At 45.3% G+C, this 25,074-nt stretch overlaps 1 long non-coding RNA gene across 1 annotated transcript in view; it reads left to right on the top strand.

The window, feature by feature from the left end:
- Nucleotides 1-17,486, top strand: part of LOC139554452 (uncharacterized) — a 42,647-nt gene extending 25,161 nt beyond the window's left edge. Inside the window, exon 2 of the long non-coding RNA XR_011670844.1 lies at nt 17,171-17,486. This is a non-coding gene — a long non-coding RNA (uncharacterized lncRNA). The remainder of the gene's footprint in view (nt 1-17,170) is intronic.
- The last annotated feature ends 7,588 nt before the right edge of the window (nt 17,487-25,074 follow it).

Here is a 25,074-nt window from a genome sequence, read left to right as displayed (position 1 = left end):
CTAAACACATCAGTCTGGAACCACACCACCACCCAAAAAACAAAAACAGGTCCTTGTGTTTCAAACTAAAATGTAGATTTTCCATGAGAAGACGGTTATGCAATTCTGACATTAAGCAGAAGATTACATTAATCATGGTCTTGTCCTCAGTGAATAAAGGCACTATGTAGAGCCACATTCATATCAGTGAGCCTTGACTTGGGCTGCGTCCCAAATGGAATCTTATTACCTATATAGTGCACTACTTTCGACCAGGGCCCATAAGGCTCTGGTAAAAAGTAGTGCACTATAGTGAATAGGGTGTCAATTGGGACACAGCCTTGATGTACTGGGTAACCATAGGAAGCTGAAGAAATGGCACTCTAAAATAACCTGCAGATCAAGTGTTCATCTTTGTGCAACATATGGACTTTCGACATCCTCCGGGTGATCTGGCAGGTGCATGCAATTCAATAGGGTGTCCAAACAAAAACACGTATTTTGACCAATGGTTAAAACAATATGTTAATTGTGTAGATACTCCTCTAAGAAATGTATCGATCATGATCTGTTCAAAAGTAATTGGAGTTTTTACCCTTGTAGGATGGTCAAAATTAGGGTGACTAAATCAAAAGAGGCCAGAGGAAAAAAGTGGTCAAAAATCTGGAAAATAGCATTACGCCAGCTAGGGTGGATGCTGTGCGAGAATTAAGACTAACTGTCATCTTTCGTATCGATTCCTGAGGACATAAAACAATATAGAGGTAAGATAGATATTTATTTTGAGACATGACATGTAGTATTTTCATATTTTAGTATAGGCTTTTCATATTAATGTGAAATTCCTGTTATTTTTTGAAGATATCTCACAAAAACAAGCTTATCTCTGTGAAATGTCTCACAAAAACAAGCGTATATCTGTGAAATTTCTCACAAAAACAAACATATCTCTGTGAAATTAACTAAATTACCCTCTTTATGCCTTTTTTTGTTGTTGCCCATAACAGAAGGGACATAATCGCAAACAAGAATTACATCAGCTATTAAATATGCATTATTCCACACCACAGCTATAAGGGGAAGATAAATAATTCCACAAATGCAATAAACCACTGAGGAATTGGCACATTAACACGTATAGAATGAAGGAATGAAAGAAGGAGAAAGAGAACGACAGAATAAATCGAGTGAAAATATTAACGGATAAAAAAGAAAAGGGGGAAAGGAGTGGGCAGGAGGAGGACTTAATCGGCTATGATTATTTGAAATGTCACTAAAAGGCCACCATTAATGGTACAAGGGAAATACAACCATATGTAACCTTGTCCTGTGTGTAAACTGTGTTATTGCCATCTATACATGTCTTATAAACTCATTACCAAAGGGACAAGGAGGATCATTTTATTCCATTTGGACACCAGACGGAACAAGGAACATGGAATGCTTCTTTTACATTAGCTGTGATCGAATACTCTTACTAACGGAACTAACTGTACTATTTGTGACATGAATTGAGTATGTAGTATGCACGGTATGTAGTTCACGGATGTCATACTAAATTCGCCAAAATACAAAGTATACATGCAGAGGACAATATTTCCATACTTTTAGGGCCCATAATGCAATTCTTCAGAAAATGGGAATGGCTTCAAGGTTTTCAGATTTGAAGAAAATAGCGGAAAATAATGAGCCGAGGCCCGATGAGAGCGAATACAAATTCATTAAACTACTGTAACTAATGACAAATGTTAAGAAAATGTTGAGCAATGTAATAAAGTAATGAATTTTCAAATACGTTGCGTTACACTTGATGTTGGCTGCCAATTTGTTAGCTACGCTACCCTTACGAACCGCATGGCATTACAGCAGTATGTTAGCTAGTTAACTAACTAAGATGGCTACTAATACATTGAACTTGCCAGGCAGTGTATTAACTATCTGCTATCTAACTAACTACCCAATGTTTATTGACTTGATTATTCACATCCCTATTAGCGAAGTCGTATAGTCATTGTGCTTTTCAATGGACATTGTTAATTCTGGCTATCTACTCCGATTTCAGAGCACTCTCGTGAGCACTCTGATTGAATTTACGAACACACCCGAAATCGTAAAATGTCTAGCTAGTCATTTGTTATGCTAACAAGCTAGCAAGAGGTTGCATAGCAACAGCATCAACTTCCGGTAGACAGGTGAAGCGCTAGTAGGGTCAACTGAAATGATACCGTTTGTTTACAGTATAATACAATTAACTAATAGTATATAGTACGTAGTATATACTCATTAAGTATGTAGTATACAGTATGTTAGTATGGGTATTCGAACACAGCTTATGTCTTTGTATTGTTCTAATAAATTCTCTACAGACCCGAAAATCCATTGAGCAAAACACAGCTAAACTCAAGGATACTAGCTAGACTCCAGGCTGCATTCCAAATGCCACTCTATTCCCTATATAGTGCACTACTTTTGACCAGGGCCCATAGCGCTTTGGTCAAAAGTAGTGCACTATATAGGGGATAGGGTGGCATTTGGTACGTACCCTAGCTGCTAGAGCAACCTCCCAGCCAGCCTCTGAAGAACCCAATAACACAATGTGCCCTTTTTCAGCGATCATTAGGTTGTCAAGTTTTATTACACTCAAGCACCCGAAGGCCGGTCAATTTGCTGTGACCATTACCTGTACTGGTTAAGTGTTTGTTTAATGGTACACCAGAGGACTGCATGTGACATATGAGATAGAATACAGATGGAAGGCCTGTGGTGCTTGGCAATGGCATCCTTCATTCAACACAGCTCATGCGTCTCCTCAGTCCTCGCTCCGGCAGATCACATCTCCTCCGCTCTTTCTCTCTTCCCGACTTCCTCTGGTTCGGCTTTGTCATAATCCCATGTCTCCTCAGGGACATCCATACCATATTAAAAGTGGAAATGTATCCGCTTCCATTGCAATTAGAAACCCACTGGAGGCGCAGGCGCTTGATCTCGGCTGGATCTGAGCGCCCCTCGTTATTTACTTGCCTCGCTCATCCGAGGGGACAGAGAGAGAGGCAGAGGTATCGGTTCTGTTTTTCATCCACTTTAAAAAAAAAATATATATTTAAATGTACTTTGCTTAAAAACACAATGGCTGGGAGGGGGGTGGGGGGAGTTAGGATATGAGTCAACGAAAGTGCATGTTTTAAATGAAAGACCATGGGAAAATACACAAACCTTGACGGATGGAGGGATGGAGGCATGCTTTGTTTGCTAGGATCTGTCTGGCATAAACAGTTCTAGGCGTTGAGGAACCTCCAATGGGCCCAAAGCGGTGACTTGTCTTGTAGATGTTGCATGGCGGGGGAGGGACAAAAAACTAACAACCACTAAGAAAACATCCGGCCTGGTTTCCCGTAAAAACAGCCCAGTAAAAGAGTGTGTCTGCGTGGTGTGGGAGTTGGTTCGAGGACAAGCCAGCCTTTGATGTATCCAGGGCTCAGATGGAACTGAAACTGGTTAGCGGGGGACTGAGATCCACCAGCAGGGTGTGTCCAAGCATCCTACACAAACACTGAGGTCCACATGACGACCAGATGACTCTAGGGTGTGTCCGTTTCTTTGTGAATCAGGTCCAGAGTTGTATATACCAGATTCAGACACAGACAGTCACCACCCCTAGCCAGGTTCCAGAGCTGTTTGTCCTGTCTTGCCAACTTCTATGGTTATTGTCAGCAAGACAGCACAAGCAGATCTGGGACCAGGCTAAATGACCCCTGCTCTAGTCAATAGGAGACATTCCTCAGGGATATGGCTGGGGAACATGCTGTACTATACCAAAGCTATGTCACTCCGCACATAAACACAACTGACATGACCACAACCGTAACTAAAACCATTGCTTGTTTCATTCATTCATAAAGGAATGTTCATTTTTTATAGACAGGCTGGCAACGTCACGAAAATGATGAGTGTGCATTGATGTGGCCGGAAGCCGTGCTTTGCTATGATTTTGAACGGTCAGATAGCTAGTTGTATCTTGTTCTTGATACCATGTGTTGTTTTGAGGTCTTTTGAATTATTTCACATCAATGCTAATATGGCTGAAATTCGCTAGCTAGCTAACCGACAACAGTAATGATATATTTGGGAGACAGTGCTACAGTCATACAACACACAGCATGTGTTGTTATTGTTAACACACTGAACTAAATCTAAGGTTCATCGAGCCAGCATTTTATCAACACCGTGGTAACATCAGAGAATGGTATGCAACAGGAAACAAAATGGAGACCGATGGTTATCACCTACTACGCTATAGTATGTTCAATCAGTCCTCCACTCTTCACACGCAAGTACTTCAGGGGGGTCTCTCCATGTTGGTGAATACAGGGGATCTGAGAGACGCATGGAAGGTGCGGGGGGTTTCAGAATGTTTGTTCGCGTTGGTGGAATTAGCCACATGTGTTGCCCACTACACGCTGTATGTCCGTGTGAGAACAGATAAACATTCATTTCCCATTGAAGCTACAGTTCAGTGCTGAAGAGGGAGGGAGGTAAAAGGGAGAGGGGGATAGAGTAGAAAGTAAAGAGAATGAGAGTGAGAGGCAGGAGTCTGACAGAGTGGGAAAGCGGAAGAGAGCGCGGAGAGAGGGAAAGGGAGACGTGAGAGGGCGACGGAGAGTGCAAAGTGAGCGTAGCTGTACAGTATGTGTTTGAGAGTACTCACTGCTGGCTGTGCCTGGCAGTAAGCGTAGCTGGTGTGGTGATGGAGGTGGGCCGGGTACTGCAGGCTGGCGCGGGGGTAGGAGACGGAGTGGCCACTACAGGCCCCCTGTACACCGTTGTTCCATTGGGAGCTAAAGCTTGCTGGGCTCCTGGCCGTCTTACTGCTGTGGTATCCTCTCACTGCTGCACTGGGCTGAGGGAGGAGGGGGGGGGGGGGGGGCAAATGTTAATATAATAATAAGAATATAAGAATGTAACATGATATATGCCATTTAGCAGACGCTTCTATCCAAAGGGAGTTACAGTAGCGTGTGCATACATTTTCGTATGGGTGGCCCCAGCAGGAGTTAAACCCACGATCATGGCATTGCAAGGGTCATGATCTACCAACTGAGCCTCACAGGGCCAATGCATCACTACAAGTTGCTCTCTCTCTCCATGCAAACCCTCACAACCCGGGAGCACACACATTTACCTGAAACCACCGCAGAAGGGGGGAGGAGGGGGCTGTTGATGAAAATTCTCCATTCTGGGGATTCTGGAACGTTCTCACTTTCTATTTTCCCGCGCCCATTTGCTGCTGAGCAGCTGTTGACAAACACCCCTCCCAACCCACCAGTCACGGTCTAGATGTGTTCTTGCTAGAAATGTGCCGATGGGTTTGATACGATGCTTGGATTAGAGTCTGGCAACGTGCAGCCCGTTTGGCATGATGTGTGGGTATTAGCAGGGCACAGGAGCCACTGCGGTAAAACTTGCTGACAGTCAAAGTTTACACTGCTCTAAGAGGAATGCCTGCAGCCTGCTACGACTACTGGAGCATGGAGAACTCTGGAACTACAGAGGCTGGTCTTTGACGTACACACTGAGAGAGATGAAATGACAAAAGGAGAGATGGAAAGAGTGATGAATAAAATAAAAGACTGACAGAGAGTTATGTGAGTTATGATGACGCCCTGCAACTATTCAATCCATTTACGACAGGCATTTTTATCCAAATTCCACTCTGCTGTCGTGTCTACAGATTATGTTTAGGACAGAGGGAATTATTATTTGTGAAATAAGAGGATCAAACATGAAGAGCCATATTTTAGTTTCGTGTATCTGTGAGGCATGCGAAGTAAAAAAAAAAAAAAAAAACTCTGATGAACTGCAGCTATACAGTCTGTGCCTACGGAAAGTATTCAGACCCCTTGACCACATTTTGTTACCTTATGGCCTTATTCTAAAATAGATTAAATAAAAACAAATCCTAATCAATCTACACACAATACCCCATAATGACAATGTGAAAACAGGTTTTTAGAAAGTTTTGTAAATTTATTTAAAAAACTAACAGAAATACCTTATTTTTATTCAGACCCTTTGCTATGAGACTCGAAATTAAGCTCAGGTGCATCCTGTTTTCATTGATCATCCTTGAGATGTTTCTACAACTTGATTGGAGTCTAGCTGTGGTAAATTCAATTGATTGGACATGATTTGAAAAGGCACACCGCTGTCTATATAAGGTCCCACAGTTGACAGTGCATGTCAGAGCAAAAACATTTACATTACATTTAAGTCATTTAGCAGACGCTCTTATCCAGAGCGACTTACAAATTGGTGCATTCACCTTATGATATCCAGTGGAACAACCACTTTACAATAGTGCATCTAACTCTTTTAAGGGGGGGAGGGGGGGTTAGAAGGATTACTTTATCCTATCCTAGGTATTCCTTAAAGAGGTGGGGTTTCAGGTGTCTCCGGAAGGTGGTGATTGACTCCGCTGACCTGGCGTCGTGAGGGAGTTTGTTCCACCATTGGGGTGCCAGAGCAGCGAACAGTTTTGACTGGGCTGAGCGGGAACTGTACTTCCTCAGAGGTAGGGAGGCGAGCAGGCCAGAGGTGGATGAACGCAGTGCCCTTGTTTGGGTGTAGGGCCTGATCAGAGCCTGAAGGTACGGAGGTGCCGTTCCCCTCACAGCTCCGTAGGCAAGCACCATGGTCTTGTAGCGGATGCGAGCTTCAACTGGAAGCCAGTGGAGAGAGCGGAGGAGCGGGGTGACGTGAGAGAACTTGGGAAAGTTGAACACCAGACGGGCTGCGGCGTTCTGGATGAGTTGTAGGGGTTTAATGGCACAGGCAGGGAGCCCAGCCAACAGCGAGTTGCAGTAATCCAGATGGGAGATGACAAGTGCCTGGATTAGGACCTGCGCCGCTTCCTGCGTGAGGCAGGGTCGTACTCTGCGAATGTTGTAGAGCATGAACCTACAGGAACGGGTCACCGCCTTGATGTTAGTTGAGAACGACAGGGTGTTGTCCAGGATCACGCCAAGGTTCTTAGCACTCTGGGAGGAGGACACAATGGAGTTGTCAACCGTGATGGCGAGATCATGGAACGGGCAGTCCTTCCCCGGGAGGAAGAGCAGCTCCGTCTTGCCGAGGTTCAGCTTGAGGTGGTGATCCGTCATCCACACTGATATGTCTGCCAGACATGCAGAGATGCGATTCACCACCTGGTTATCAGAGGGGGGAAAGGAGAAGATTAATTGTGTGTCGTCTGCATAGCAATGATAGGAGAGACCATGTGAGGATATGACAGAGCCAAGTGACTTGGTGTATAGCGAGAATAGGCGAGGGCCTAGAACAGAGCCCTGGGGGACACCAGTGGTGAGAGCACGTGGTGCGGAGACAGATTCTCGCCACGCCACCTGGTAGGAGCGACCTGTCAGGTAGGACGCAATCCAAGCGTGGGCCTTGCCGGAGATGCCCAGCTCGGAGAGGGTGGAGAGGAGGATCTGATGGTTCACAGTATCAAAGGCAGCCGATAGGTCTAGAAGGATGAGAGCAGAGGAGAGAGAGTTAGCTTTAGCAGTGCGGAGCGCCTCCGTGACACAGAGAAGAGCAGTCTCAGTTGAATGACTAGTCTTGAAACCTGACTGATTTGGATCAAGAAGGTCATTCTGAGAGAGATAGCAGGAGAGCTGGCCAAGGACGGCACGTTCAAGAGTTTTGGAGAGAAAAGAAAGAAGGGATACTGGTCTGTAGTTGTTGACATCGGAGGGATCGAGTGTAGGTTTTTTCAGAAGGGGTGCAACTCTCGCTCTCTTGAAGACGGAAGGGACGTAGCCAGCGGTCAAGGATGAGTTGATGAGCGAGGTGAGGTAAGGGAGAAGGTCTCCGGAAATGGTCTGGAGAAGAGAGGAGGGGATAGGGTCAAGCGGGCAGGTTGTTGGGCGGCCGGCCGTCACAAGACGCGAGATTTCATCTGGAGAGAGAGGGGAGAAAGAGGTCAAAGCACAGGGTAGGGCAGTGTGAGCAGAACCAGCGGTGTCGTTTGACTTAGCAAACGAGGATCGGATGTCGTCGACCTTCTTTTCAAAATGGTTGACGAAGTCATCCGCAGAGAGGGAGGAGGGGGGAGGAGGGGGAGGAGGATTCAGGAGGGAGGAGAAGGTGGCAAAGAGCTTCCTAGGGTTAGAGGCAGATGCTTGGAATTTAGAGTGGTAGAAATTGGCTTTAGCAGCAGAGACAGAAGAGGAGAATGTAGAGAGGAGGGAGTGAAAGGATGCCAGGTCCGCAGGGAGGCGAGTTTTCCTCCATTTCCGCTCGGCTGCCCGGAGCCCTGTTCTGTGAGCTCGCAATGAGTCGTAAAACCAAGCCATGAAGTCGAAGGAAATGTCCACAGAGCTCAGAGACTGGATTGTGTCAAGATACAGATCTGGGGAAGGGTACCAAAACATTTCGGCAGCATTGAAGGTCCCAAGAACACAGTGGCCTCCATCATTGTTAAATGGAAGAAGTTTGGAACCACCAAGACTTTTCCTAGAGCTGGCCTCCCGGCCAAACTGAGCATTCGGTGGAGAAGGGCCTTGGTCAAGGAGGTGACCACTCTGACAGAGCTCTTGAGTTCCTCTGTGGGGATGGGAGAACCTTCCAGAAGGACAACCATCTCTGCAGCACTCCAACAATCAGGCCATTACGGTAGAGTGGCCAGACGGAAGCCACTCCTCAGTAAAAGACAGCCCGCTTGGAGTTTGCCAAAAGGCACCTGAAGACTCTCAGACCATGAGGAACAAGATTCCGTGGTCTGATGAAATCAAGATTGAACTCTTTGACCTGAATGCCAAGCGTCCCATCTGGAGGAAACCTGGCACCATCACTAGGGTGAAGCATGGTGTTGGCAGCGTCATGCTGTGGGGATGTTTTTCAGCGGCAGGGACTGGGAGACTAGTCAGGATCAAGGCAAAGATGGACGGAGCAAAGTACAGAGAGATCCTTGATGAAAACCTGCTCCAGAGCGTTCAGGACATCAGACTGGTGCAAAGGTTCACCTTCCAGCTGGACAACGACCCTAAGCACACAGCCAAGACAAGGCAGGAGTGGCTTCGGGACAAGTCTATGAATGTCCTTGAGTGGCCCAGCCAGTGCCCGGATTTGAACCCGATCAAACATCTCTGGAGAGACCTGAAAATAGCTGTGCAGCAACGCTCCTCATCCAACCTGACAGAGTTTGAGAGGATCTGCAGAGAAGAATGGGAGAAACTCCCCAAATACAGCTGTGCCATGCTTGTAGCGTCATACCCAAGAAGACTCAATGCTGTAATCGCTGCCAAAGGTGTTTAAGCAAAGTACTGATTAATGGGTCTGAATACTTATGTGAATGTGATATTTCAGTTTTACATTTTTATAAATCAAAGCAAAAAATTCTAAAACCCTATTTTTGCTTTTTCATTATGGGTATTGCGTGTAGATTGATGAGGATTTTTTTTAATACATTTTTAAATAAGGCTGAAAAGGTCAAGGGGTCTGAATACTTTCCGAAGGCAATGTACATCACGGTCAAACATTAACAGTCTTGTTTATGCATATGTTAGATTTTCACAGGGGTCAGGGGTCGCCTCACTGGGGGGAGACTCTAGAGAGAGCGATGGATGCAATCTGGCCACACAGGTGTGCTCCCAAACCCATCTAGTTTGCTGGAACGCAGAGGTGACCGGTGGGAAAAAGGTCAGAGTTCACCTAAATAAATAGGATCCGAAGCGACAGGTTTACGGCTTCCCCCCGAAAGCAGGACAAATGCATTTCTACTGTGTCGGTCTATGAAGTGGCCTTATTGCTTTATGAAAACACATAGAAAAACTGTAGAGGGGGTGTTCGTCAATGAGTCAATACTGGGCAAGAGATAGCATTGAACACACATTTATTGCTGCAGTGAAGTATGCATCAATGGCGAGAACTAAAGTACAGTATCAAGAGCAGCCATGACTATTATACAGACATTCCAACAGCCATAATCAGAAGAGTAGCATTCGTACATTAATCGCAATGGCTGACACTTTAAGGGCAGTATTCACTAGTTCGTAGAGTTTATGTTCTGCCTAGAGCTAAGCAGCCATGTTCATTAGGTGTATAAATGAGGACAATTGAGGCAGAGCTCATGCAGAGGCATATTGAGGCAGAGCTCATGTTCCAATGCAGAGGTATTTGTCCAGGCCAATAACTCTCTGGGGAGAGATATGTTCTATATATACTGAACAAAAATATAAAACGCAACATGTAAAGTCCCATGTTTCATGAGCTGAAATAAAAGATCCCAGAAATGTTACATACGCACAAAAAACGTATTTCTTTCAAATTTTGTGCCCATATTTGTTTACATCTCTGTTAGTGAGCATTTCTCCTTTGCCAAGACAATCCATCCACCTGACAGTTGTGGCATATCAAGAAGCTGATTAAACAGCATGATCATTACACAGGTGCACTTTGTTCTGGGGACAATAAAAGGCCACTCTAAAATGTGCAGCTTTGTTACACAACAGAATGCCACAGATGTCTCAAGTTTTGAGGGAGCGTGCAATTGGCATGCTGACTGCAGGAATGTCCACCAGAGCCGATGCCAGAGAATTGAATGTTCATTTCTCTACCAATGTCCTTTTAGAGAATTTGGCGGTACGTCCAACCGGCCTCACAAACCACCTGGACCTCCACATCAAGCTTCTTCACCATCGTCTGAGACCGGCCACCTGGACAGCTGATGAAACTGAGGAGTGCTTCTGTCTGTAATAAAGCCCTTTTGTGGGGAAATGCCCTCCCAAGCCCACCCATGGCTGAGCCCCTGCCCGAGCCCCTGCCGAGTCATTTGAAATCCATAGATTAAGTCCTACATTTTTTGTCGTTGTTGTTGTTCAGTATATGTTTTATTCACGAGTTATACAAGACTACAGAGTCGTTGCCATGCGGCTGAAGCTCCTACGGGCACAGAGATATTCAGCCACATCATATGGGTAAGGGGGCTGTTTCTTAAACAAGAAGGGGGGAGAGCTGAGGGTCTTGACACTCCGAGACTGGAATGTGTGTTTGTTCCCGAGACTCTGGCTTCGTGTCACAGGCTTTCAGCAGCCCGTCAGAGCCTTCCACGCTGTTCACATGTCTCCATTTTATATCAGGGCCAATCGGCTCTGATTACACAAGTCTTTTCCTGTTCTGGTGGGCATGTTATACATGCGGATGAACAGATGTCCATGCACTCAGATATGTAAACGTGCACTTTAAACACAATACTTCCACTGTAAGCTGCTTCATGCCATTTAAACAATACAATAGAAGGTTTATAAAAATGGAGCTTGGATTAATATTTATTCCAGAAAGTCCCTCTTTATATCATAATGCGTTCTACAAACAGAGGTATGTGTGTTATCTTTCTGGTACAATATGTTTATTCAGTCTGAGGGAAAAGGATAATGTAATGATTCATATTCAGCTTACTGGGGTGTTATCTGTACCATTTGTTCCGACCAAAATACAAGTCCCATAAATTAGGGGGGATAAATGCCTCAGTTTCAATGATGATGAAGTGAGTAGGAGGTCGTTACTACATTCATACGTTTAGGAGGAGTTAAGGAACCAGAGCACAGTGTCTGCATCCCAAATGGAACCATATTCCCTTTAGGGCTTTAGCACCTAGGGCTCTGGTCAAAAGTAATGCATTATAGGGAAGAGGGTGCCATTTGGGACAGGTCCAGTGTCTCTCAGGCTACCATTTAGTTTTCCACTCTTCCCATTAATGAAACTGTGTGAGGAAGGAAGGGCGCCCCAGGACAGACGTATGGAATACAGAGCTCATTTGTCCTCCCTCTCACATGAAAAATGCCTCTTCATGTAGTATGTAGTTGATAGGCCTATGGACTATAAAAGTACCAAATGTCTTTTGAGAGTGGTGGGAGTCCACTGAAGCCACTAATCAGCTTTCAAAATGAAAATAAACTCCAAAACTTTTGGGTTAATCTCACCATGTGGTTCCCCCTCAGAAGGATACGATCTGACAAAACGATTCCTTGCGTTCGAGGAAATATATGGGAACATCAAATCCCCGACACAAACCGAAAACAGTGGTGTGAAAACCAACTACATCAAATCATAGACACGTCCGATTGCCTTTTATATTGGGGTGATTTAACAGAAACACAACTCTGTGAAATCCTCAAGTTGCACGGTATCCCTGTGCAATATCGACTTTCTCGTAGGATGAGTCTAATAGGCTGAAGCTACAGCCTTTTTTCCCACAAGTTATCTAAGATCATGTTTCTTTTTTCCTAGGGATGTCAGGATGCAGGACAAAAAATTATGTTGTACCCGATTGTGTTTTCAGATAAATCTGCCTATGCCCATTCCTTGGGGCTGTGTCGATGTTGGGCCCTTCTGGCCTGCGTGGAAAGCTGAGTCTCCAGCCTTCATTTGTATTCAGGTCGGTGTGTCTGGGAGGGGGGGGGGTAGAGTAGGGTTTGTGACTTCCAGATCGCAGACAGCAATGCCCGAGCTAAGCTTCCTGTTGGCCTTGCTTTTCTCGGGCTAAGCCCTCCACCGAAGGAGCAGGGGTCCCACCTCAAAGGATTGTTCCCTCCCCTTCTCCATTGCGCTGTCTCCTGTACAGTCGAGACTTAAGACAGAGGTTATCGAAAAATGACAGAGAAACCACCATTACACGGATGTAAACATTACATCACTTGTGGGGTCTCATTTGAAACCCCTGAGGCGCCGATGGAAACTTGGCTCCCATGCTGAAAGTTCCAAAGCTCGATCCCCAACGAGTAAATAACAAAGTGCAAAAGTACTTTCATTAGGGAGAAATGAGCGGTTTCAGGGTGAAAGACCAACCGACACAAAAGTCATCCCAGATGGTATTAGCTAGGCTTAGGATATTGTCTTCCAGAGCGATCGTCCACGCCTCGTTGCCCCATTTGGCTGGGTGTGAAAGAGATACAGCCTCACTGGCATCCCCCTGATAACTGGCTTCCTGAAACTTGCGTTGCGTGAAATAGGCCCCTCTGTCCCAGATGTTCTCCATCGCGTACCAACCCTACACAGTCACCTTGCAAGACGCCGCCTTTCTGTCAATATCTCTGTCAGAACTCAGGTGGGAAAGGAAATGCTACTGGTTCCGTGAGTTACTGCCCCCCCCCAACCGAGGCAGAGGATTGCATGGGTTCAAGTGTAACCAAGGCAACAGGGTTGCCAAACCCCTCTAGTTGAGAAGCGTGTGGGAAGTCTGACAGGTTCACACTTCTCTCTGGATTGTTTCTCTACGGAGGATTGAGAGTGAGAACTTACCCAAGGGCTTCCTACGGTAGCTATAGCTATCGCAGGGGGCTGAAGAGGGCCACTCTCTCTTTCCCTGCTTCGTTTCATGCTCCAAACACTTGACGATCTGAGACGGTGGCTGGTGGAGGGGTGTAACCAAGGCAACCGGGTCAGAATGCAACATTATACATGGGGTAGCTGCCTGAGAACATCTCAAACAGGCTGCATAACCTTGGACTTGGGGCAGCAGCTTTGAGTATAGAGGCAGACTGCTGCCCAACTGTTCTCAAAATCCCTACTGACCCATATTCACCTCATGCATTACACAACTATAAACCTACCTGTTTTGCAGTGTGCCGCTACCTTCAAGAATTTGACAGAGACACATATTTGACAGATAGAACACCATTCATGTTTTATTCCAGTTCGAAGAGACAACAATAACGTCTTCTGCAAACAGAGCTCTGATGCTGGACAGTGGTGTGAAGCCCTCTGAGGTGTTGATAAGGTGATTTATTGGGTTGTCTCTAACCTGAGAAACTCCCTGTTGAACCAAGATGTCCATTCTACAAAGTAGCCCCTGAACCCCACGTCTGAGTCTTATCCATCCTCTCCAAATATTATTCCTGGCCCTGACACATGTTTATGCACTGATGAACCTGGGGCCAGGGGGTTGGGTACTGCTGTGAATCCGGAGTGTTGAGTACCGCTGTGAAGCCGGAGTGTTGAGTACCGCTGTGAAGTTGGATGTGAAGCCGGAGTGTTGAGTACCGCTGTGAAGTTGGATGTGAAGCCGGAGTGTTGAGTACCGCTGTGAAGCCGGAGTGTTGAGTACCGCTGTGAAGTCGGAGTGTTGGGTACCGCTGTGAAGGTGGAGTGTTGAGTACCGCTGTGAAGCCGGAGTGTTGAGTACCGCTGTGAAGCCGGAGTGTTGGGTACCGCTGTGAAGCCGGAGTGTTGAGTACCGCTGTGAAGCCGGAGTGTTGAGTACCGCTGTGAAGCTGGAGTGTTGGGTACCGCTGTGAAGCCGGAGTGTTGAGTACTGCTGTGAAGTTGGATGTGAAGCCGGAGTGTTTAGTACCGCTGTGAAGTTGGATGTGAAGCCGGAGTGTTGAGTACCGCTGTGAAGCCGGAGTGTTGCGTACCGCTGTGAAGCCGGAGTGTTGGGTACCGCTGTGAAGCCGGAGTGTTGGGTACCGCTGTGAAGCCGGAGTGTTTAGTACCGCTGTGAAGTTGGATGTGAAGCCGGAGTGTTGAGTACCGCTGTGAAGCCGGAGTGTTGGGTACCGCTGTGAAGCCGGAGTGTTGGGTACCGCTGTGAAGCCGGAGTGTTGGGTACCGCTGTGAAGCCAGAGTGTTGGGTACCGCTGTGAAGCCAGAGTGTTGGGTATCGCTGTGAAGCCGGAGTGTTGAGTACCGCTGTGAAGCCGGAGTGTTGAGTACCGCTGTGAAGCCGGAGTGTTGAGTACCGCTGTGAAGCCGGAGTGTTGGATACCGCTGTGAAGCCGGAGTGTTGAGTACCGCTGTGAAGCCGGAGTGTTGGGTACCGCTGTGAAGCCAGAGTGTTGAGTACCGCTGTGAAGCCGGAGTGTTGAGTACCGCTGTGAAGCCGGAGTGTTGGATACTGCTGTGAAGTTGGAGTGTTGAGTACCGCTGTGAAGCCGGAGTGTTGAGTACCGCTGTGAAGCCGGAGTGTTGAGTACTGCTGTGAAGCCGGAGTGTTGAGTATCGCTGTGAAGCCGGAGTGTTGAGTACCGCTGTGAAGCCGGAGTGTTGAGTACCGCTGTGAAGTTGGATGTGAAGCCGCCTGCATCCTGGAGCTCTTCTTTTCTGGGAGGTGACTGACTGACTCGTCTACAGTTGTTAATAACGCAGCCTCCTAGGGAGGTGTCCCAAATGACACCCCATGCCCCATATAGTGCACTACTATGGGCCCCGGTCAAAAGAAAGACACTATATAGGGAATAGGGTGCCATTCGGGACACATCTCAAGTACCAAGGGCTGCTCTGCTCCGCCTTCTGATACCTAGCCCTCTCCAGAAAAACCCGAGAGCTCTCTTCAAGGACCCATGTTTGGATACGTTGAGAAAAGAAGCAGTGGTTCGCCCCCCGAAGGAGAAAAGACTAAAACATTTACAAAAAGGTACTTCAGCAAAAGGGCAGACTGAGGCCATGACCATATACAGTCATTGGATGAGGAACGGGAGCAAGCAAAATAACTGACTGCTTTCTTACTGTACAGTATGTAAAACCAATGCAAGAACGCAAAAGTATGCAAATCTACCCAGCGACAAGGTTCATTATGACATACTGCAAGTACACCCCTCTGACACTTCACACCAGAGAACAGGAAGCCCTGTCTGAAAGCCGAAATGCCACGCACAGTAATGCACTGTGCTGTAACCTGTTAGCAGCGGTGCTGAACACCTGAATGCTGTATAGAGTGCCTGTTAATGCTTACAACAGTTATCCACAATGATTACAGCAGTTAACCACTGTTTCACCCACACTGTGTCTAAGTGACTCACACCTACACAGGAATGTTCTGACTCTGACACGAGACCCAGCTCTCTCTCTTTCCCTCTGCATCTTTCTCTGTATCTCTCTCTTTCCTCGCTTTGTCTATCAATCTCTCCTTCTCTTGATCTCCCTCTCGCTCGCTCTCTCCCTCTCTTTTTATTCTCTCTCCTTCTCTGTCTCTTACTTTGTCCCCCCCCTCTCTTCATCTCCCTGTCCCCCTCTCTCTCTTCATCTCTCTCTCTCTCTCTCTCTCTCTCTCTCTCTCTCTCTCTCTCTCTCTCATCTCTCTCTCTCTCTCTTCATCTCTCTCTCTCTCTCATCTCTCTCTCTCTCTCAGTCAGGAGATGATGGATGCCTGTGAAATACCCCTCAGTAGAGGGGGGTAAATCCCTGGTGACACACAGAGGGGCATCCCATTAGAACAACACCTGTGCACTGGCAGGTACAGTGTCATGTGTCCACTAAGTGATGCAGCATGCTCAGTAGTCTGTACTCATAGTGCTGGGGATGGGGACCATATAGACTGGCTTGAATTACATCAAAGGAATTACACCTGTGCCTATAACCTGTGGAAATGAACCAGTCAATCTGGTGGAATTTGGTGGAAACATTAACATACAGTAACTATATATCACATTTTCCTGTAAGTTTTCTGTTTGATGACAAAAAATGATCAATATACAGTATATATATAACTTTTGGGTGGAATTAAAAGTCCGTGTAGTGCGGCAGTGGAATCTTGCGTCTGTTAGTCCAGGCGTGAAACAGCTGTCCCTCTCCCAGTGTAGTGAGGTGACGTAGCATGGCAGCGTCTGTCAGAGCCTGTTTAAATCTGAGCAGGCCGAGTCACAAATGGCCCCTTATTCTCTCTATAGTGCACTACTTTTGACTAGAGCCCTATGGGCCCTGGTCAAACGTAGGGTGTTATATAGGGAACAGGGTGCCATTTGGGATGCACCTTGAGAGAGTGAGCCGGTCGCCCTGCAGTGTCCTTGGGTCTGTTGCCTGCGTTCCCTAGCTCCGGATGGGCCGAGGTGCAGCGGGTGCTGCAGCACGTCTCTGAATGACGTGCACTCGGACTCCAGATGCCTTGCTGCTCTGTCTGGGGCCAGATACCCTGCACTGTACCTTCGAAACTCACACATCTGTGTGCATCAGGGCACATACCATACTATGCATCGGGGTACAACCTATGTATGAGAAAACACACACATGGTTTCCTACAAATGTGACAGTGATGGCATTATTTTAGTATGTGGGTTTTGACCATCCAAATATGTACGCACGCACATAAGCACAAGGACAAAACACACACAGTCTCTCTCCAAAATCCTACGTAAAGCCTGCAGTTTCCCCTCAGCCTGTAAATCCTCTCTCTCTCTCTGTGTTGTGTTTTCTCCATCAGATCCCCATGGAGGCTGGGAAATGAAGAAATAAGACAAGGGCAAGAGAAAACAAAAGACGGAACGAAGTTTGAGAAATACTGCAGTCCTCGATTAAAGTCTATTTTCTCAACACTTCGTCTCCACAGAATATGATCATTTTCCTTAAAATTCAATAATGTTTTTGTGCTCAAATGAAAACTGTAATGTATGGCTTAGAGTTGTAGTTATGAGTTTCTCATATGAGGCTTGTCTCCAGAATGACTAATTGAATGCTTGTAAGAATTGTTGTATGCAACCATCAAGACCATATGAATATAGCCCTTGTAAGTGTTTGACCATGCTTGCATTATTTCTCATTCTACTGAAGAAGGTGTTGTAAATTTTTTTGCTGAACAACTATTCACAATTTCACTTCACTGAATTAATGTCACGTCCGTCAAAAGGATTGGACCAAGGTGCAGCGTGGTAGGCGTAAATTTTTATTTTATTTAAATGAACACCGAACAAAAACAACAAAATACTGAACGAACGAAACGTGCCGCTACTGGTGTGCACACAGGCAACTATCTGTAGACAAGATCCCACAAAGCACAATGAGGAAATGGCTGCCTAAATATGATCCCCAATCAGAGACAACGATAAACAGCTGTCTCTGATTGGGAAACATACCAGGCCAACATAAACCATTAAACATACCAGGCCACATTAACCATTAATAAACCTATCACCTAGATGACCCACCCTAGTCACTATCACGCCCCAACCAACATAGAGAATAAACAGTTCTCTATGGCCAGGGCGTGGCAATTAAGAAACAACTCAAACAGTTGTAAAGCCCGACCAATATGTGATTTCTGGATACAATAACGATTCCGATTTTAGTGGAAACATAAAAAATATATACACCGATTTAACCATGGCAAGGTGACCATAGTTATTCCCCCCGTAAGGCAATCAAACAGGCAAAATGTCAGTACAGAGACAAAGTGGAGTTGCAATTCAACAGCTCAGACATGAGACGTATGTGGCAGGGTCTACAGACAATCATGGATTACAAAGGGAAAACCAGCCACGTCAGCCACGTCTTGCTCCCAGACAAGCTAAACATCTTCTTCACCCACTGTGAGCATAACACAGTGCTACTGTACCAACGCGGCCTGTTCCAAAGGACTGTGGGCTCTCGTTCTCCGTGGCCAACGTGAGTAAGACATTTAAACATGTTAACCCTCGCAGGGACGACAACAGTAGTAAGCCTGATTACCAACAATGATGAGACAGCCTACAGTGAGGAGGTGAGGGCCCTGGCAGTGGTGCCAGGAAAAGAACTTCTCCCTCAACGTCAACAAAACGAAGGAGCTGATCGTGGACTTCAGGAAACAGCAGAAGGAGCACGCCCCTATCCACATCGACGGGACCGCAGTGGAGAAGGTGGAAAGTTTCAAGTTCCTCGGCGTACACATCACTGACAATTTGAAATGGTCCACCCACACAGACTGTGTGGTGAAGAAGGCGCAATAGCGCCTCTTCAACCTCAGGAAGCTGAAGAAATTTGGCTTGGCCCCTAAGACCCTCAGCAACTTTTACAGATGCACGATTGAGAGCATCCTGTCGGGATGTATCACCACCTGGTACAGCAACTGCACCGCCCACAACCGCAGGGCTCGCCAGAGGGTGGTGCATTCGCCCAACGCATCACTGGGGGTGCCCTGCCTGCCCTCCAGGACAGCACCCAATGTCACAGGAAGGCCAAAAATATCATCAAGGACATCAAACACCCGAACCACTGCCTGTTCAACCCGCTATCATCCAGAAGGCGAGGTCAGTACAGGTGCATCAAAGCTGGGACCGAGAGACTGAAAAACAGCTTCTATCTCAAGGCCATCAGACTGTTAAATAGCCATCACTAGCCGGCTACCACCCGGTCACTCAACCCTACACCTTAGAGGTTGCTGCCCTATATACATAGACATGGAATCACTGGCCACTTTAATAATGGAACACTAGTCACTTTAAACTCTGCATTGTTGGGAAGGGCTCGTAAGGAATAATTTCACAGTAAAGTCTACACCAGTTGTGTTCGGCACGTGACAAATACGATTTGATTTGAGTACCTTCAAAAGCTTTTGTAGCTTGTTGAAAGACACAGCTGACCATGAAACATCTTTTCTATTTTTAAACATCTTTGTTTGTACTGTAGGGCTCACTCTATGGAATGTTCAAGAAGCACAATCAACTAACTATGTCAGGGACAGCTCATTTGGTCCTGCACTAGATTTACCATGAAGCTTGATAGCTTAGAAATGTTACACAGGATTTAACCTTTAACAAATGCACCTATTATGTAAATCATTTACAACTATAGCGGAGCAAGCCACTTAAACATGCTCTTGATTGCCCCCATTACATTCAGTCACTGGACTGCTTGTCCATTGTGATTGAAAAATCTCTACATTCAATTCTCCGCTTATCTAATTCTGGTATGGCAGGGAGCATATTCACAGTATACAGGGTGTCAGGCTGAATTCACAGAACAAACTGTTCTATCCACCTCTCTCTTTCTCCCCACCTCTTTCTCTCTCTCACGCTCTCTTGCTGCCTCTTGCTCCCCCATTTTCTCTCCATCTCACCCTCTCTCGTTCTCTCGTTCCGTGAGAGACAGGGAGCCTGGGTCGCCAAGGGAAGGGAACAGAGTGATCTTGTTTTGGCCAGTATATTTTCGACAGCCACTCTTCATCCAAGTGGAGCAGAACAAGCCACACATGCATAGTCACGAACACATTGACAATACTGGAAAATCTGAAAATACTGTCTGATTCCCAAATGGCACCCTATTTTCTACATAGTGCCTATGGGCCATGATAATGCATTATGTTGGGAATTGAGTGCCATTTGGGAAGCAGTCACTGGAGAGAGACCGCAGTGGTATCGCCATCACCATCAAAGCACCACCTGGGGGTGTTGACTTGACCTGACAATGATCTCAATGGGGAACGAAACGTTGCATTTTGGTGTGTCTTCACAGATCACAGAGCATATCAGAGTTTTATGCGCTCCAGACATCCTACCATTTCTTTACATTTGTTTTTCTGTCCAACAGCTGGACCCGTGGGAAATGTGTCCTTACCTTTTTCATACCACAGAGTCTCTGCTGTATTTCATGAGCGGTACATTGTATGTGAAGGTACCTGTAAGAGCACCAGGGATATGTGAGTAATCTATATTTTATATCAAAAGCTATGGCTGGGTTTGTTTGCGTTAACGGAGAGAGACTATCAATTGATCTGATCCGGCTAATTCTGAGGAGACACTTAAAAGCCCAATGAAGTTCGAGCGTAAAATTGATATTTACCACATCTAATGTGTTGACACATTTTTCAGCATTTGTCATCTAAGAGCTCCGATTTAAGTCCCCTCTTGCCACATGCACGGCAATCTACAGATAAACGAGGACAAACTCGCATGCTTCAGGTGAAAGCGCACTGAGTGGATCGGAAACAGTCAGAGAAGTAGAAGTCACAGGAAATGGATAAACGAGAAGCAAATGTCAAGAGACCTCACAACAATGTACAATATTTTGAGTGGAATGCAATCAGCCACCGCACTGTTACAGCAACATTGAAGGTTTTGGATGATATTCACTATGCTCTGGTTAAAAGGTTGTGTTCATAGATTTGTCAAAGGGATTTGAAACTGTGGACCATACTGTCTTGGTGCAGAGACTGAAGTGTATTGAGATTACTGGTAATGCCCTAGAGTGGTATGTGAACTACCTGTCAAATAGAACTCAGTGTTTTAAGGCAATTAAGGCCGATGGTTGTCTGAAAGCTGCACTCAGGTGTGCCTCAAGGGTCCATTTTAGGTCCACTGTTGTTTATTTTGTAGATCAACAAAATTGGGAGACAGATTGAGACAGCTGATGTACATTTTTCTATTTGACACTGTTCTCTATTCAAGTGGCAGCAGCTTGATTTTGACCTTTGAAAAAGCTCAAATAGCTTTTAACATTATTCAACAGAATCTGTACTATTTGAAGCCTGTTCTGAATTCCTCCAAAACAAAATACATGGTATTTTCCAATAATAAACTCCGAAAACCAGGCACATGCCCTTCCGGTCTCCAAAGTGCCCTTTTGGGTGGTGGTATAATCCCCCCACAAAATGTTTTTTTGTATACTTTTTTTGTCGTTGTTCTGAACCCACTTGCTGCAAGTCGTCATTAACTTGACACAAGATAAAGAATGTAGCTAGCTACCGACATTTGTAATCCATTTGCCCCATTCATAGTTTGTCATCAAAGCATCCATATGATGTATTCTTCACCATCATTTTTGCCTTAGCCAAAATAACTTTAATATTGTGGTGAATATTTGTTGGTTCATGATGATGTCACTGAATATGCATCCAAAGTCAAGGCAAAGGCATACAGCTAAGTGCTTATGAAACTGCCCTTCTATCCCGGGTTTCACAACAGATACCAAAGGAGGAGGTCTTCTAGCATCACAAGAGGAGGACTGGGTTAGGCAAACAGCAATGACTGTAATTGTTCTGTGCTACATGAGTTATTATGAAATATGAAATTACTTTGACATGACATAATAAAATCATACAATGAAGTTAGAAGATTATGGTTATTAGATTATGAAGTTATTATTTAAGAGCATTGATGCTTAACCCTGATTGCTCCTGTAAGTGACAAACATTTAATGTAAATGATACACACACACACACACACACACACACACACACACACACACACACACACACACACACACACACACACACACACACACACACACACACACACACACACACACACACACACACACACACACACACACACACACACACACACACACACACACACAACCTGTGGCTCTGGCAGGTGTGTGCTCTGTGAGTAATCAATTTTACTCTGGCATCACCCTGCTCCCCCTTCTCCCAGCTTGAGAGGCAGTATAAAATAGGGTGTTGAGAATTAGGTTTAGGTTAGGAAAAGGGTTAGCTAAAAGAAAAAAATCTACATTTGACATTAGTTTGACAAAAGCTAGATCCCTTCTAGCCATGACCGGGCTGTCCCACCCCACTCCTCATTCCCATTGCGATTCAGCACCACAGCAGTGGCAAGAGGACACTAGGCGGCCACAAAATGAAGAAATTCCAAAACGGATGTTGAACAATCAAATTCGATATGTAAATAAAACACATTTGGCTAATCATTGAGAGAAAGCTTATTTTATTTATTAGTCTATGAAGTATATTTGCCTTTGAAGTTGGAGCACATTGACTGGTATCTCCATCAATGAATAAAACACATTATTTTACAATGGTTTTTATTTCATTTTTCTCCCGTACAATTTGACCGGCAACAATTTTTCTTATCTGCTTTTCATTTTTTTTATCGGCCAAAAGCCAGCATTTACCGGCTAATGGAAACCCTGGTGTGTGTCACATAAAAATAGCATGGAGGCTTTTGACTCTGAAGTCTGAACCCTTCTGAGTTTCCTTGGTCTTTTTCCATCTCTCTTATCGTTTGTGTCAGAATACACTGTACACGCAGACCCTTTTCCTACATGCTGACTTTCAGCCCGGGAAAATTTGTGGGATTTTTTTTCGACAGCCTGAGCATGAAAATGGAGGCAAAAAGCTAGTTGTAGTAGGGCTGGGCAATATATCGAATTAATTCGATTCATTCCAATTTTTGCGCGATATTCCAAATGCCTGTATTGCAAGAATCACGTTTTAAAGTCGTTTTTGATTTTATGAACGTTTGTCCACTTGTTCTCATGTTGTCTCGTCTCCTTCGCTCCTGTGCTGTGTGCACCTTTCCATTTACACCAGAGATCTGTATAAAATGAGGAAATGCACGTCGCCGCCCAAACAATGGGAGTCGTTGTCCCAAAGGAGGGAAGGCAGGGGACAAGCTTAGGTCCAAAACAAGCCCATAGCAATGCATTGGGCTTATTTTGGATGGAATTTTGTGAGAGTGAAACTTCTTACTTTGCCTCTTCCTCTGGTTTACACACACACACACACACACACACACACACACACACACACACACACACACACACACACACACACACACCAAGCCCCTCTCACTAATAACAACAAAGATAAGAGATCACTTCTTCATCTCCCAGGTAGCACAAATGTCGGGCCCACATCTGGCCTGACTCTGACATGCCAGATCTAAAACTGCTGGCCTGGGTCTGGCAGCTGGATCTGGCCCGAGTCCGAAATGAATGACGGCAGTCTAGGCCAGAGTAATTTGGCCCAGATCTGGCAGCCTGAACTAAGCCAAAGCTGACATTTTAGGGCCAGAATTGGCCCAGATCCGCTCGATTCAACCCCCCCACCCCCCGCCACACACACTCTCAAAAAAGAAGCATGATATTAAATGGAGGAAGTAATATTGCAGCTATCAACCGAACTACGAACAACATAAGCATAAAAAAAGACATGACATTTTCTCATTTTACCTTTTTTATTTAAATATATGAAATTTACTTTGTGTGCGTGTCATCCATCAACAAGTACTACGTGAGTACAGTAGCATGGACATATCCAAATAAATGTCACTAGAAAACAGCTTAAACAAACGCAAATGCAGCTACTTTGATGTTATTCTATGTGCATAGTTGATGCGATTGTGTTAGACATAGTTGGCTAGCTAGCAAGTAAGGGATAAGAACATTGCCAGCCTGCATAGTAATCAAACAAATAGAATGAACAACAAGTCCGCTTCTCTATCAACCTAACCGATAGCACAACTGGAAGGATGAAATAGCACGAATTTACTTATCAAAATTCTAATCTCAAAGAAAACATGTCATTTTTAACAGTAAATGTGTGCTTGTTTTCTTTGGCAACCGTGGAATAAGCGGGATAAAAGCCTCCGCTCTGTACATTACTTGGAACTAATAAACTCGGGCAGTACCAAGTCGTCCATTATTTCCAGATAATGTACAAAGCGTCAGTGTTTATCCCTTTATCCCATGTATGTATGCATGTATGTCAATGTATCTATTTCTCTCTGGGTCTATCTGCCCTTTCCTTGCTGTGTTCGGTCCTCTCCTTCCTGCGTCCGTCTCTGTCTGGTGCAAGCTGCAGCCACCTTATGACGAACTTCTCCGTCTCTCCATCTGTAGCCTTGGATGTGAAAGTGTTTCTCCTGACAGCCCCTTTGAATAACAGAAAAAAAGAGCAACAAAATGATGTGTAGTTACAACAATTAGTTCGATTTTGACACCACACGAAAATCGTAGGAATCACAATCCAGACCTCAAATGGGAAGGTTTCAATTTCAACACGGAGTCAAACAGATCAAAAGATATAAACATGTGCCTGTTGTAGCGCCACCGTGTGGTCAATCTGATTGTGCTTGCGAATGTTCAGTCTTGACAGGGTTTGGAACATGTTTACCAAGTTTGGTTACAATACAAATATCCGTGTCTGATTTTATGCATTTATATACTATTCTGTAAAGTATTTCCTTGAAGGACCTTGGTACATAGATGCCATATATCAAGTTTCATCCAGATCGGCCCTATGGTTCCGGAGGAAATGTCATTTAAGTGTTTAATTTTTTTCTCTAAATGGTGGAAAATCCATCATGGCAGACCTTGTGGGTCCTTGAGGCAAATGTGTACCTTGTGAAAAGAGGGACCTATGCACAGAAAATTAGGACTCTAGGTCAGGGATGGGCAACTGGCGGTCCACAAAGGCCTCGGATCAATTTCCCAAGGAAAATAACTATTTTCTGTGATCTATTGCCAGGTAGTATTTTCTGTGATCTATTGCCATAATAGTATTTTCATTCCTAATTCACTGGTCAGGCCACTGTCTGTCCCTCACAACAGTCTCTCTTATCTTGTGTCCCCTGCCCAGTAATCATGGATACAGCTCTCAGATGATAAACACATGGT

The sequence above is a fragment of the Salvelinus alpinus genome, chromosome 26 (genome assembly GCF_045679555.1).
Source record: "Salvelinus alpinus chromosome 26, SLU_Salpinus.1, whole genome shotgun sequence".
Taxonomy (NCBI): domain Eukaryota; kingdom Metazoa; phylum Chordata; class Actinopteri; order Salmoniformes; family Salmonidae; genus Salvelinus; species Salvelinus alpinus.
Note: the sequence above shows the minus strand (reverse complement) of the source record. Positions and strands in the feature narration are given on the sequence as shown.